Genomic DNA, 13,453 nt, shown 5'->3' on the forward strand with positions numbered 1-13,453 from the left:
TTTTAGTGATGTAAGTAAGTTGTAGAAAGTTGTTGTAAAATGTAGTAAGTTGTAAGTTCTTGTTTAGAAATGTTCGCCTGTTACTCTAGAAAATCCTTTATTTCCTACTTTGATGAAAGATAAGTAAAAGTGACTCTACAATCCTTTCTACGAGTACTAAATGGATACTAGTTATACAAGACTCAGAGTAAACAAACAATCGATTGTGCACATTTGCCCTAAGCCCCAACCTAATAAGGAATAGGAACTAAGGCCGAAAGCACACATCCCATTGTTTGTTAGATCATCGTTGTATATAACTATGGCGTATTCACTTGTTACTCGTGGAGTTAATTGTAATAGTTCCTTTATATTTAATGAAAAAATTATTTAAGAAAATCCTTATTTCTTATAATAAGATGGTGACCACAGTAGTTACCTCTATACTTACTTAGTTTATATTGGCTATAAATGATCGAATATCGAGTAGATAGTTAATTGGGTGAATCTGCCCTAAGCCCACAACCAAACAAGGAACAGGAAGTATGGCGGAAAGCACACATCCAAATACCTAATGGGTATTAATGATGTATAACCATGATTTATAAACTAAAGTACTATAGAGTTAATCACCTAAGGTCCTTTATGTTTATACTGGTTTAATAAAATGGATTAAACCCATTACTCGTAAGTTTCATTTTTGTACTAGAAAATTGTGCATTGAATTACTGTCTTATAACCTGACCCATACCTGTTACCCCATATGATAAATTAATATATATGGAATATATATATATATATATATATATACATATATATATATACACACACACACATATATATATATATATATATATATATATATATATATATATATATGTATATATTTATATATAACTAAGATCGAATCGATAATAGGATGGGTGAATCCGCTCTAAGCCAACAACCAAACAAGGAATAGGAAATGAAGCGGGAAGCACACATCCTATTACATGTCGAATGCTATTAACATATATCCCTTGATGTATTCATTAAAGAATCATAAGGTTAGCATTATAGGTCCCTTTCCTACCGAATGTTCATGTTTCGACTAAGTTTTGTATCTTGTTTATTATTGTCGGGTACTTTATAGAAGTACCCTTTATAAATAAATAACTTAGGTTGGATATAACTATCACCTCGTGCCTGCTAACCCTGGTAAGTGAAATAGTGCAGGTGTTAATACAAACTTGGAAAGATATATTATAAGTTTTATTACCTCGTGTCTGCTAACCCTGGTACGTGAAATTGTACCGGTGTCAATAAAAACCCAGAAAGATATATTATAAGTTTTATCACCTCGTGTCTGCTACCCCTGGAACGTGAAATCGTACCAGTGTCAACACAACCCCGTAAAGATATAACAATGTGTTTTTCCTGGTACCTGTTATGATATGTTCCTCTCTATACTTGTTATAACATGTTCCTCCTTGTTTCTCTTTATTGTCATCGTATATTGTATCGAGTATGAACTGAACCTCTAAAATATACACGTTATAGTTTACTAGTATGTTTACTTGAATTGTTATTGAAAAGACTCATGTATCTACTAAGTTGTGTTTGTGCTTTAAAAACGGAGTTTTGTTAAACTATAAAGCAACATAACTTTAAAAGAGTTTTGAAATGTTTTGATCACTTATATAAGACATAAGCAATCTTTTGAAAGATGTTTATAACAAACATTTACACAATTAATCATTGAGTTCAAATTCTATTCCCCCCATTAGAAGTATTTAAAACAGTTTAAAAGATTGATTACGGGGTATGAACTTACCTTGTCACACCTTCGAACCGTCAGAAAAACAACGGCGGAAACATATGGGGGCGGGTGACGTCATTCATAGTATCACAACAATCGTATCATAGCAATCAAAGTAAACACAACCATTACAATACAATATGAATATTTACATTTGTTCGAACACAAATTTTGTATACATTAGTTTAAACAAAAGATAAAGACGATACTCCAAAAAAATGCTCCGTCTTCTCTGAAAGCTGGCAAGGTACCTGTCTATCGTTGCCCTGAGAATACAAGTAGTTGTGAAAACATATTAGCATAAAGATGGTGAGTTCATAAGCATGTTTTTGTATTGAAAACAAGTCACTGAGTTTGCATAAATGGTTTCTTTCCATTATAAGTAAAATTTCGTTTGTATCAAAAACCATTGTTATCAAGTTCTGAAATATGTATGCATGCTTCCCATGAAAATTCGATATTTTCTAACATGTTTGTTGACTTCTGTATAAAAAGTATGTTCCGTTTGGAAAACCCTGGTTGCCAACAGTATGTAGTGTACGATATTTCCAAAAACCCTGGCTATCACCAGTATGTAGTGTATGATCGTTTGAAAACCTTGGTTCTCACCAATATGTATATTAGTTTTATTACTTAAAATAAAACCATAGGTTGTGTCCCTGGAATGCCATCCAGTAAGTAGATATGTATTTTTATTAATTAAAATAAAAGTATCGAAGAAATAAATCCCGTAAAGAAAGGTTAGTTTATACTTATTGTGAGTTGTATAACCATACTAATATGACCGGTGACCTCCTTGATGTTTCTTTAGGCGTCGTACGATTACAAAATTTCTCACCCTAGGCGTGCCTAGCTAATTGTAGCTAACAGTTCAGGAGTGGGATTGTCGGTCCCGAATAGATCTATTCACAAATTTCACGCTCTTCCTCCAGGAGACTCTGGTCATACTACCGAAGAGGATTTATTGGTACCCTAAGGGGCATAACATAAATAGGTCTCACAATCCTATATTAACTAGTTTACATTTGGTTCCGTTGTTCTCAAGTTCAAAATTGTTTGTAACTGTGTAGAGTATAAACAATTACACATAAAACAATTATGTTATAAGATACTCTAGTTTTGTATTCATAGTAATGGATCAACTAAATTTGTCATAGTTTATATGTTTGACTTTTCATGAAGTTTGAATCTGTAAAACCGGTAATGAAATCCCAAACTATACATATTATAGTTTGAATGGTTTGTTACGTTCATGTACTATTTTGAAAACTATGCAATTATGATTAGAAAACGTCCCTTATGTTCCACATGTTACAAAAGGGATAAAGTATCTAAATGTTTGATAGAAAACTGTTGTAATTGCATCAGTTTTTAAGTTGTGGAAACCTTTATGTGTGGCTTGTATCCCTCCCCCCCGCCCCCCTGAAAACATGAAAAACTCGGAATAAGCGTAGGAGTATGAAATCACAGTTTATCGTAGGATTCGAGTGTACGATCGATATGACTGCTGAGTGTCAACTGATGTTTGGTACGCAAGTGGATCCTATTAACATACGTTAACACATATACATATTAGATTAAGGTAGTTCATGACTAAACATGACGGGAAACCACCCTAAGGTCTTGGAAATGATTGTACTAAGTGCTCTAGGTCCCACACTTAGTGGTTTTTGCAAGTTTAAGGCCAAATATGAGCATTAAAGTGGGTGTATGGCCATAAAGGTGGGTATGCGGCCGTATAGAGTGTGTGTGCGGGCAGAGTGTGTGGTCAGGACGTGTGTGCGGCTGCACATAGGAGTGTGCGGCCGTACACAGGGTATGTGCGGCTAGAGTGTGTGTGCGGCCGTACAGACGATGTGTGCGGCCGTACACCTTCAAGTGACGAAGAAAACTAAAAACATGAATAGTTTCAGGCTTATATTTAGGTGTTTTACCTGTATAACAAGCTAAATGATGGAGTGCTTCATGTTTTTGAGGCCTTTGGAGTGTTCTTGGATGAAGATTTTAGAGAGAGAAAGTAGAGAGAGTGTGGCGTGCAACCAAAGGAAAGGAATGAGTGAAGGGGTCACCCTCTATATATAGAGGTGAGTGTACGGTTGGGGAATGAGTATGCGGCCGCACACCCATGTGTGTGGCCGTACACACCTCTCAGGAGGGTGTATCGCCCGATTTTGACTCTGAACGATGTGTTGACTCACTCCCGATCACATTTTTTACTGTACTTAAGCGTAGAACATTTAAATGAACCCTTAAACAGCATTAAAAAGTGACAAAAGCGAATTTAAAATTGTTAAAAATTGACCCATCGTACAGAGTGAAAGTTTCGGGTTGTCACACACCTGATGTGGGTGAATCAAACGAATATGTGTTTGAGGATGAGAAGTTTTGCGAATGAACTCCCGAGACTTATCAAATCCTAAATGACATATAATGGCATATAATGACATAAATATAGGGTTTAGAGGCAACCAAATGAAAGGAAACACCTCACGGGACTAGGAAACACTTGCAATGAAGTGTTGAATCACATGTGATTCAACTAAGGGATGTTTAAGACCAAGAAAAGGTGTTTATGGCCAAGAAAAGTGTTGGTTTAGTGTCTAAGTCCATAACTATTTTGGTATGTACTTGACCCGATGGTGCATAGTCCTTTTGGGTTGCCTTCACCAAAGCAACTTGATAGGATGAATTATGGAGAGAAAGGATAAATATGATTTATTAATATATTATGGGAATAATATATTAAAGGAGAAATCATATTGTTTAATTAATATTAGTCAAGAATTAATCAAGAATTAAGTTTGTGACTAAAAGAGATTAATTAAACTTAAGGGACTGGAATTGTAATTATAAGATAATTGCAATTTGGGTTATGGATTGCCTTATATTAAGGGGTGGACGAATTCTATGGGGAAACCCATTAGAAATCGTCCAAGGCCTTTAATTAAAGGGGTCCATGGGTTGCTTAGGGCTTAAGCATCCAAATTAGAGTTTCGTTGTTAGATAACCCTAATAGCCTCACAATATATAGAACACTTATGCTTCAAAAACGTGGACAAGCTTCCCACAAGGGTTTCAAAATGTTTTTGAGAGCCTCCTTCTCTTCTCTTCTTCATCCTCTTGCTCTTGGTGTTTGTGAGCCATTAGAGGAGTGACACTTGTGAGTCTAAGCTTTCTAAGTCATTACAAGGAGGATTTGTGATTGTTATTGCTACATAACAATCAAGGTATGATCTTAAACCCATTCTTATGTTAATATGATTACTTGTATACTAGAATTAGGGTTTATAGTCTTGGATAAATTGCATGTACAATAGAGAAACCTAGATCCAAGCATTAGGGTTTGTATTAGCACATAGGGTGTTCTTATGTTCAAAAACCCATCGGTGGTATTAGAGCCTTGATTGGTTTCTGTTGTATTGATGCCTTGTATGTTGAAAAAATTCGTTTTTGTGGTTCTGCATGATGGACTCGGCGAGTCCCACTGTGGACTCGGCGAGTTCTCCATGGGGGTACATGGCGAGTTCGAGCGTCAAATGGAGCTATTTTCGGGATTTCTTGCTGTTTATCTTTGAGATACTTGCCTTTATCATATTAGATCAATATAAATCCGATTTTATGATATATATGAGTATATTCTTGATCTAATTAAAGATATTTATCAATTAATAAAATATTTATTTCCTTATGTGATAATTGATTAATTATTTTGATTAAATTGGTAAATTGTTTTGCAAGAAATCATTAAATAAATCAAATATGGATAATTATGTGATTAAATGTTAATTTAGATTATTTGTTATTTGATCCTTGTGTTATGAAAAGTTTTAATTTTCCCCTTTAGGTTTATAGTTTAAATTTAAACTCAAAAGTTTAGTTTTGAAATTTAAATAGTTGAAACCCTAATGTTTTGAAAAAAGGTTTCAAAACTTGCCCTCAAGTTTTGGAATTTAAATTTTGATTAAAAGTTTAATTTCGATGTATATTTAAATTCTAAACCCTAAGTTTTTGAAATGTTTCAAAACTTGTCCTCAAGTTTTGGAATTTAAATTTTGATTAAAAGTTTAGTATAGGAATATTAAATTCTAAAACCCTAGTAGTGTTTTGGAAAGTTCATATCACACCCTTATGGTTTTATTAATTAATTAAGGTGTAAAATTAAGGGAGGTTTAATAAATCCATAAAAGTTTTGGTTTACAATTTAATTGAATTACAAGTATAATCGTTAAATTTAACCACCTAGTATTTTAAAAGTGTAAAATACACCCTATACTATATATAACATTAAAAAGTCTAACATTATATATATGTACGAGTAAAAGTCAGTCTTACCGTTAGTAGGCCTCATTCACGAAACTGGTCTATAAAGGGTGTTTAAGGAAATTGCCTATAAAATGGCGATTGAATGGGTATCCACTCTTACCCACCGCACTCTTGACTAGTGGAGGGTCGTTAGCCGAATGGGTAGGATAGGACAAAACCTTCCATTATAAGTATAATGAAGTACAAAAGTAACTAAATGTTTTACAAATTCCCAATCTTAGTTACTTAGGCAAAAGTGAATTGATGCAATTCCATGAAATCACACTTTGTGCCCTTGCGAAGACGTTAGTGGAGCGTGTGTGGTTTACCGGCACACTAAATGGTTCTAAGCAAAGGTAGCAAAGGGTGACTCAATGTTTGTCACAGTTCGGTGGAGCGTTTGTGGTTTACCGGCACATCGAATAGGTGACTGTAACATGTGAGGGCACCATGTAAGTTTGCATGGTAATTCACACCCGCTTTGTGATCCTCGGCATCCCAGTCACAAACAAGAGAGGCATATCGAGATTTAAACATGCCATTGAAATGTTCAATGAATCTCAAAGGATCTAGGAGTTTTCATAGATTTAAAACATAAAATTTCTTTTTCGTTTTTGATGGTGGAAAATTAGTGAATCGTCATTCACTTACATTAAAATGTTCTGCAATTAGGGTTACGACATCCCTTTCCCGAGTTGTAGAATATTGTGTTGGGTCCTACACTTAGTATATCATTTGGGTGATTTACTAAGGACTCAATAAATCAACTAACTTGAATTTGTTTTCTCCCGTTTTGTAGATGTCAAAGTTCGACAACTATGGTCTTCCCAAATCCCGTGGAACTAGCATTCCACATGAAGATGATATTCCACGATTCAATCGAGGAACAAGAAATCATGCTTCACTTCCTCCTCCTCCTCCTCCCGTTGTTCTCCCTAACCCACAAGATCGAAGAATTCAAAGGTTCAATATCACTAAAGCCCTATTGGCAATGAAACACGAAGATGGTAAGCCCGTGTGTGCCCATGTTCTAGGAATGAAATCACACATCAATAGGTTGGTTATGTTGGGTGCATCATTCCCCGATGAGTTGGCTATAGGCTGGGTTCTACAGTCACTCCTTGAATCATATAATGAGTTCAAAGGAAAGTATTATATGATGGATCATGCTGCAAACCTCCTTGACCTAACTTACATGCTCATTGCTGCTGAATCCGAAATGATTTGGCAAAGCAATGGAGCGTATTTGTTAGGAAAGTCAACCAACCATGCCTCAGAGGACGTCCTAGGAGAGCCAGCCTGCGTTTGTTGCCAAGAGAAAGGGCGTTGGATACAAGTCTGCCCTAAGAGCCTGAAGAGTCCAGAAGATGGGAGAGTCAAAGAGTATGGTTGTACTTTAGGTAAAATCCACTATCTAACTCCATTAAGTTCCTATTCATTTGAATGCTTTGTAGGATCAGTGAAAAGAAAGGAAGCTTGATAAAAGAGCAAGATGAGTCTAGTCACGAAGAAATGGATCTGGATCGCATGGATTTGAAGATTAGATTTTGAGCTTAGAAAGTTATGATAGAATTGTTAGGAATATTTGACTACATAGTTTTTCAGTTGATTTTGCATTGTAAGGATAAATGTTTTCCGCTGCTTTTATGAATAAAATAAATTTTGTTTTGACTCATTTATTTATTTATTTCCTTGCAATGAAATTGTTATGAAAAATTGATGTTTGCATATTTCTACAACGAATGGGTAAGATTCTTAATTATGTTAATAGTGGAAATGTTAAGAATTTACCAAATATGGAAAGATTCTCATCACCCAAGTTTCAATTGATAAGAAACTTGGAATCAGGCAACTTGGTTGCACAATGAATGAGAGATTTCATATTTGGAAATTAGACTAATTCATTGACAAAGTGTCAAGTGAAGGACTAGGAGATCGAGTACACAAAGTTGTGTGTTGATCAAGTCCACCACAAGGGTAACAAAGATATTCATCATGATTTACTAAAGGATTAGTAAATATGATTATACTTATAAGATTAAGTGTAATTCTTAGTTGATTGAAAAAGTTTAAATCAATAGCAGAACGAATAAGAAGAATCAAGAAGGCAGAAAGATAAAAGTTTCTCCATTCTAAGAAGAAGGGAGCGTACTTTTTATGCTTTATGATAGGTCTTAATGATTAAGAACCATATCTCAATTGATCCTCTATGTAAGTCTTAGTACAATTGTATGTCTAAGAAGAGGAATCAAGAATTGAACAAATGGTTAAATCAAGAAGTCAATCATACTTCGTTTCAAAACAAGTCTTAAGAGTTAAGATTATGACTTTGAGTGATTAGTATTAAGAAGGTTTATAACATTCATCAAATGTTGAAAGTTGTGATGTCTTGGATAAGACAAAGACCAACTAGGACCAATTTATGAAGTGTTTTGATCAAAACTACACTAACTCTTGAATATTTGTTTGTTGAGAAATGTTTATTGACAAGAGAATCTTATATGTCAAGGAGTCAGTGGGAGTCTTAATGGTCTTGAAAGGTTTCAAGAACAAATCAAAATAAACCTTATCGATCATCACTAGCACACAAGTTGAGGTTTACAACCTATTGTGTTGACACCATTTTGTCTCTATGCCATTCCAATTAAGTTAATTATGCATATGAGTTCCATGAGTTCTCATTTGAACGCATAAAAGGTAGGCACCTTGATCAATGAAAAGTACATTGATAGGAAAAGGTGAGCTGCTTAACTACTTGGAAGACATGGTGGGCAGCTGTGCTACCATAAGGCAAGAAATCACGATTAAGAAAGTTCGGTCCATATGAGTTTGAATTTGTCATAAACCTTGGTTTTGAGAATTCACATTGATAGGAACACATACACCATTAAAATCTAAGTGTCATAAGATTCCCTCCTTCATGAAAGTGATTGTGAGGAAATGCTTTCACTAAGAAAGATTTTAAGAAGATAGCAATTGTAAAATTGCATTCTCAAATTTGATTATGGTTACGATATCCCTCTCCATGATTCGAATTGTGAGATTTGGCAATTAGTCTTAATTGTTTATGACACATATGAGCTATCTTGGATAAAGGTGTATGAGATTAAGAAGCCTTGATAAAGGATTATCAAAGCATTAAGTATTAGAAACATGAACTGAAGAAATTCAAAAGGTATTGTTTTTCTGTAAGTTAAGCTGTTTTCTGAATACATGTCAAAGCTAGTATGACCCCGTGGTCAATCTCCACAAATCCTTCGCCCCGAGCCTCAACAGATTCAGAGCACATCTCACCCTCTGATCAGCAGGGCATGAACACGTGAAGAAACACCCCTCCACGTTCGATAACCATCTCATAGCAACAATCGGGTCCTAAACTCCATCAAAGGTGGGGGGCTTCGTATTATCGATGTCCCGATACTGAAAACCCCGACCAGCTCCTCCCCCTGCCGCTACTACAGCCGCTGTAGCCGTCGCGGTAGTCGTCTCTGTGAGAGCCGCATAGCGCTCATCAAAATTCTCAACCATGGCGGTCTTGATCGACCTAAGTAGTTCCGGCAACTCAGCCCTGAACAATGCAGCAACCTCATCATCCAGGATCACACGAATCCTCGCATCCAACTCGCACGAGCTCATCTGACCAATAACCTCGGGCGGCACATACCCGCCCAGAACTCCCTCTCCTGCTCCCGATCCTGACCTGGATCCACTCCCAGCATGCCTCAGAATCTCCATACTGAAAAACACATCAATAACTCAGATACTTCCCACTAACCCGGGAGCCAACCCCTGAAACAACCCTAAAGGTTGTAGCTTACTTGATACGCGTATGGGTCCTATGCTTTCAGTAGTACGGGCCCATACTACCTTCCACACATACCCATATTTATATCAATTATCACCACAACACCCTAGTGAAAACATGCATAACAAGAACTCAACCCTCACTCCTAGAGGAACACTGGAAATCTCTCACAGAAGAATCCTTAGGCTAACAGGCATCATAAATCAGGCAACATATCATGAAATCCTGAAGATCCGTAGCCTAGCACTAGCATGCTGCTCTATCAAAGATCAAAAACAAATATCATGTATGGTATTTTGGGATTACTTACTGGCTCCAGCTGATCGTACCTCCGCATCCTCCTTTACTCGTTTTGAAAACCATTTTAAATTCTCTTTTGAAAACCCTCCTCGATTTGAGACTGGAGTCACACAAGTGTTCCTCCAATTCACTCAAACCAAGGCTCTGATACCAACTTGTAACCACCCAAAAATTCCAACGAATTTAAATTTTTCAAAAACAACCTGATTCCATTAAAGTTATTACAAAAAGGTTTTCAATTCAACTTATTTAAAGTATTCCCAGAATCACATCACAACAAAAACATGAGGAGCGGTACGATCACGCCTTCGCCTTGCCACGGTCTCCTGAAGAACCTGAAAAACATAAAACCACAACTATAAGCCCGGAAGCTTAGTGAGATATCCCCAAAATACCAACCACATATACCATACGCGCATAACATGCCATAACATATCCGATCACAGAACAGCCATGCACTTCGGGTCTACTGTGTGACTGGTGCGCCACACTGGCCAACAGTCCACCTGGTCCACCCTCCGAGTCTACAGTGTGACTGGTCCGCTTGCATCGGGCCTTCAGTCGGCCTGGTCCACTATCCGAGCCTCGGCACGTCTGGTCCGCCCTCTTAGGGCCTACAGCCTATCCGGACCGCTCGCTGGGCCTTCGGGACAACCGGTCCGCCGTGAGTATCTTGGCCTACCGCACAAAGTAGGACCCACCTCAACCCAACTCCAGTCCAAACAACCATGTGCACATAAACATACAATCACATAAAAATTCACAGTCAACAAATCGATCAAACAGATCACATAGCATATCATCATCCTAACCAGCATAGCATCACCCTACATAACAAGATACCAACCTCAACCAGGTCTCTAACACATACCATCCTAACTACCAGGACGCAAACATATCAAGCAATAACATAACAACAAATGCCCGGATCTCAATCCGATAAAGGGTCGGCCTTGGTGCCTTAGACCCTGTTGATATAGTGAGGATAACTCACCTCGGAACTGCCGACCGAACAGATAAACCCGAGCGGCTCCGAATACTGATAAGATCTCCGCCACTCGCCAACCACCAAAACACTGAACTCAAAAAAATATCCAACAATTGCCCAAAATGCCCATGGAGAATAACTGGTCAACCCTTGGTCAAAGTCAAAGTCAACCCTTGACTTACTCTACTCGCCGAGTCAACCCGATGACTCGCCGAGTCCCAATGCTCAGAATTTCCCCAATCCTCGACTCCACTCGCCTAGTCACCCCGAGACTCACCGAGTCCAACAACTCAGAGTCCACTCACACACCACTCATCGAGTCACCCCTGGACTCACCGATTCACGGTTCAACCAGAAAGGATTGGGACTCTTCCACAAGACTTGCTGAGTCCACGAACAGACTCGTCGAGTTAAAGGCTATCTTCAACCTACTCGCCGAGTTGTTCTTCCAACTCACCGAGTTCCAGGCCATCTTCATCCAACTCGCCGAGTTGTTCTTCCAACTCGCCGAGTCCCAGCTTATCTTTAAGGAACTCGCCGAGTTAACCTATGTGACTCGCCGAGTACCACCGGGTCTGAATCCATACAGAGGCTTTCCAAGCCATGTAGATGATCCAAACCATAGATCTACTCCTCCTAAGGCCACCCATCACGTAAAGTGGCAAACTTTACGTGAATCCAAGGAGATCTAGGCCTTTTCACTCTAGGGTTTGGGTTTGGGACAAGATAGCTCCTTCAATCACTCACAAACGAGGACTTTTATACATTCTAACCCTTCTCCAATCCAGATCTGAGGTAGCAACCTCAGATCTAACCTCTAAACTCCAATACACCAAAGGACAAGATCTTTAACACCTCCAAAAATGATGAATCAAGATAATAGCAGCTCAAACAATGAAATAATACCTCAAAAGGAAACTCCAAAAGAAGATTAACCCGAATCCTTGCAAAGCCCTTTGATCCAAGCCTCTTCTCCTTCAAGATTTCTTCAACCACCACCTCTCCAAGCCCCCAAATGCACCTTGATCCTCTCACACACGACAACCAGGGTTTCTGGACTTAAGAGAGAGTAGAGAGGCTGGGGGAAAGGATGTTATGTTATTTATATAGGGCTCATCCTCCGGATTTAGGGTTTTCTCCACTCAGTGCCTACTCGCCGAGTCCATCCACAGACTCGCCGAGTCGGCCACTTAACATGCGACGAAGTCGCGACCCTACTCGCCAAGTCCACCCATGGACTCGCTGAGTTCCCTTCCAAATTTACTCTTTTAGCCCTTCAACTTTACTCTTGATATTCCGGGATGTTACTGAATGAATATAGTTCATCAGGCTATATTGATCCTAGCTATGATTACATAACTGTTCAGGTTTGATGATAGTGTTCAACCTTTAAATACTTTAGTTCTGTTCTTCTTGTGATACTTGATCTACATGTATAAGCAAGTAGGTATTTTTTTTATAACTTATCGTTATACTTTTAAAGTATATCATTATCCAGATCACTTAAGCCCCATTGTATTGATAGTTGTATATCTTTTATCAGTTGATATACTTAGTTCACTATAAATATTGCTCTGATACCAATCTGTCACACCCCAAAACCGGAACGGTGGAAACGTTTGGGGGTGGAGGATGTCATGTTTAGTGTCACAAGACATGCATAATAGTAATCAAAGAAATGAAAAACCATTTCATTAGAAAGAAAGTGTTTTGAAAGTGTGTGTTCACAAAACATAGAATACATAATCAAATAACAAAACAAGACTTGAAGCTATTATGCTCCATCTTCTGAATTCCCAACACGAGTACCTGTCTACTAGTCTCCTGAGAATACAAGTTATTTTGAAAGAGTTGATCAACAATTAATCTGCTGAGTTCATAAGATTCTAGTGACGTAAGTAAGTTGTAGAAAGTTGTTGTAAAATGTAGTAAGTTGTAAGTTCTTGTTTAGAAATGTTCGCCTGTTACTCTAGAAAATCCTTTATTTCCTACTTTGATGAAAGATAAGTAAAAGTGACTCTACAATCCTTTCTACGAGTACTAAATGGATACTAGTTATACAAGACTCAGAGTAAACAAACAATCGATTGTGCACATTTGTCCTAAGCCCCAACCTAATAAGGAATAGGAACTAAGGCCTAAAGCACACATCCCATTGTTTGTTAGATCATCGTTGTATATAACTATGGCGTATTCACTTGTTACTCGTGGAGTTAATTGTAATAGTTCCTTTATATTTAATGAAAAAATTATTTAAGAAAACCCTTATTTCTTATAATAA

Source organism: Lactuca serriola, chromosome 1 (genome assembly GCF_051521515.1).
Source record: "Lactuca serriola cultivar US96UC23 chromosome 1, Lser_US96UC23_V15, whole genome shotgun sequence".
Taxonomy (NCBI): Eukaryota; Viridiplantae; Streptophyta; class Magnoliopsida; order Asterales; family Asteraceae; genus Lactuca; species Lactuca serriola.